The following is a 2,500-nucleotide window of genomic DNA, read 5'->3' on the forward strand; positions in this document are numbered from 1 at the left end:
CTCGTTGGTCTAGGGGTATGATTCTCGCTTAGGGTGCGAGAGGTCCCGGGTTCAAATCCCGGACGAGCCCAGTTGGTGGAAGTTCTCCGAGTTAATCCTTTAGTTGGTGCTTTAAAAAAAAAAAAAAAAAAAGGCTGTCCGGAGCGCTGAAGTCGACGTGGCTCATTGGTCTAGGGGTATGATTCTAGCTTAGGGTGCGAGAGGTCCCGGGTTCAAATCCCCGACGAGCCCAGTTGGTGGAAGTTCTTAGAGTTAATCCTTTAGTTGGTGCTTTAAAAAAAAAAAAAAAAAACACTGTCCGGAGCGCTGAAGTCGACGTGGCTCGTTGGTCTAGGGGTATGATTCTCGCTTAGGGTGCGAGAGGTCTCGGGTTCAACTCCCGGACGAGCCCAGTTTGTGGGAGTTCTCCGGGTCAATCCTTTAGTTGGTGCTTTTAAAATAAAAAAAAAAGACTGTCCGGAGCACTGAAGTCGACGTGGCTCGTTGGTCTAGGGGTATGATTCTCGCTTACGGTGCGAGAGGTCCCGGGTCCAAATCTCGGACGAGCCCAGTTGGTGGAAGTTCTCCGAGTTAATCCTTTAGTTGGTGCTTTTAAAAAAACAAAAACACGAAAGGCTGTCCAGAGTTCTGAAGTCGACGTGGCTCGTTGGTCTAGGGGTATGATTCTCGCTTAGGGTGCGAGAGGTCCCGGGTTCAAATCCCGGACGAGCCCAGTTGGTGGAAGTTCTCCGAGTTAATCCTTTAGTTGGTGCTTTAAAAAAAAAAAAAAAAAAAAAAACACTGTCCAGAGCGCTGAAGTCGACGTGGCTCGTTGGTCTAGGGGTATGATTCTCGCTTAGGGTGCGAGAGGTCCTTTAGTTGGTGCTTTAAAAAAAAAAAACAAAAAAAAGGCTGTCCGAAGCGCTAAAGTTCTCCGAGTTAATCCTTTAGTTGGTGCTTTTAAAAAAACAAAAACACGAAAGGCTGTCCAGAGTTCTGAAGTTGACATGGCTCGTTGGTGCAGGGGTATGATTCTCGCTTAGGGTGCGAGAGGTCCCGGGTTCAAATCCCGGACGAGCCCAGTTGGTGGAAGTTCTGCGAGTTTATCCTTTAGTTGGTGCTTTAAAAAAAAAAAAAAAAAAAAAAACACTGTCCCGAGCGCTGAAGTTGACGTGGCTCGTTGGTCTAGGGGTATGATTCTCGCTTAGAGTGCGAGAGGTCCTTTAGTTGGTGCTTTAAAAAAAAAAAAAAAAAAAGGCTGTCCGAAGCGCTAAAGTTCTCAGAGTTAATCCTTTAGTTGGTGCTTTTAAAAAAACAAAAACACGAAAGGCTGTCCAGAGTTCTGAAGTCGACGTGGCTCGTTGGTGTAGGGGTATGATTCTCGTTTAGGGTGCGAGAGGTCCCGGGTTCAATTCCCGGACGAACCCAGTTGGTGGAAGTTCTCAGAGTTAATCCTTTAGTTCAGGGGTGTCAAACTCATTTTGGCCGAGGGCCACATTGGCATATTGGCTGTCCTCTGAGGGCCAGATGTAACTTATAAATGTAATAAAATGTAACCAAATGTAATATAAAATTAATGTAATTACTCTTTAATGTTAAATAACTCTAAATAGAAAAAATGTTTGCTTGTTGCTCTATTAACATAAATCCTTTTAATTTGTCATGTTATGAAATCCAAAAACTCCATCAATCAAGAACCAAACTATTCAAGTGAATAGAAATGACATAAAATACAAGTTATATTAACTTTGATCAAAACGTTTGATACTGAAATAAGGCTTAATAAATATAAAATCAAAAATTGTGAGCTGTTAAGAATATGTGATAGATTTAGCATTTCCTCAGATTTAGCAGTTCCTCATCCAACCACTAGTGGGAGCTGCAGCAGCAGCACAAGCCCCCGCTGTCTTCACTGAGTCAGAGCTACAGCCCAGCCACGGGCTACAGGCTCAGCTCAGCCAGTCTGGAGCGTTTTTAAAACATTTTAAGTTCTTCTGTGTAGGAAATAAAGGTTTTAACCCCACTAACCGGATAATACAGCTCTCTACAGCTCATCTTTCAGCACAAGCAGCTAACAGCAGCAGTTCAGAGCAGCGTCACGGAGTCACTGCTCGGATTAACGTTACATTATAAACAGGTCAGTTAGCGCGCTGCTAACCTCAGAATGTTTATAACTACGGAGTTTAGTGCACACACCACGGCTGCAGGGTTAGACTGTTGAAGGCTACTGAAGACTATAAAAGGCTATTGGAGGTTATTGAAAGGGTTATTGGAGCAGAAATCAGTACAGGCTGGTTAGATAAGTGATTCACGTCTTCGTCCTTCGCTGCGGTGAAACTGAATAGCGCTGACACAGTGATGTTTATTAAAATCATTAAAACAGATTTTGTCAGCTATTGTCTTATAAATATTTACACATAACTTATATCTCTTCTAAAAAGCGTTTATTTTGGTCAGTAACACTCTTCGTAACACAAAAGGCATACCGGTCTTTCGCCTTGAAGCACAGCCGTCCGTCTGA

General features: G+C 43.4%; 4 non-coding genes across 4 annotated transcripts in view; all 4 read left to right on the forward strand.

The window, feature by feature from the left end:
• The window catches only part of trnap-agg (transfer RNA proline (anticodon AGG)), a 72-nt gene extending 2 nt beyond the window's left edge, over positions 1-70 (forward strand). Inside the window, exon 1 of the tRNA in view lies at positions 1-70. This exon is cut by the window's left edge and continues 2 nt beyond it. This is a non-coding gene — a tRNA (tRNA-Pro).
• A 249-nt stretch (positions 71-319) lies between these two features.
• On the forward strand, positions 320-391 carry trnap-agg (transfer RNA proline (anticodon AGG)). Its single transcript has one exon. It is a non-coding gene; the product is annotated as a tRNA-Pro (tRNA).
• An 86-nt stretch (positions 392-477) lies between these two features.
• trnar-acg (transfer RNA arginine (anticodon ACG)) lies at positions 478-549 on the forward strand. Its single transcript has one exon. It is a non-coding gene; the product is annotated as a tRNA-Arg (tRNA).
• Positions 550-640: 91 nt separating this feature from the next.
• Positions 641-712, forward strand: trnap-agg (transfer RNA proline (anticodon AGG)). Its single transcript has one exon. It is a non-coding gene; the product is annotated as a tRNA-Pro (tRNA).
• Positions 713-2,500: the final 1,788 nt, after the last annotated feature.

Source organism: Astyanax mexicanus, chromosome 3 (genome assembly GCF_023375975.1).
Source record: "Astyanax mexicanus isolate ESR-SI-001 chromosome 3, AstMex3_surface, whole genome shotgun sequence".
In the NCBI taxonomy this organism is placed as follows: domain Eukaryota; kingdom Metazoa; phylum Chordata; class Actinopteri; order Characiformes; family Acestrorhamphidae; genus Astyanax; species Astyanax mexicanus.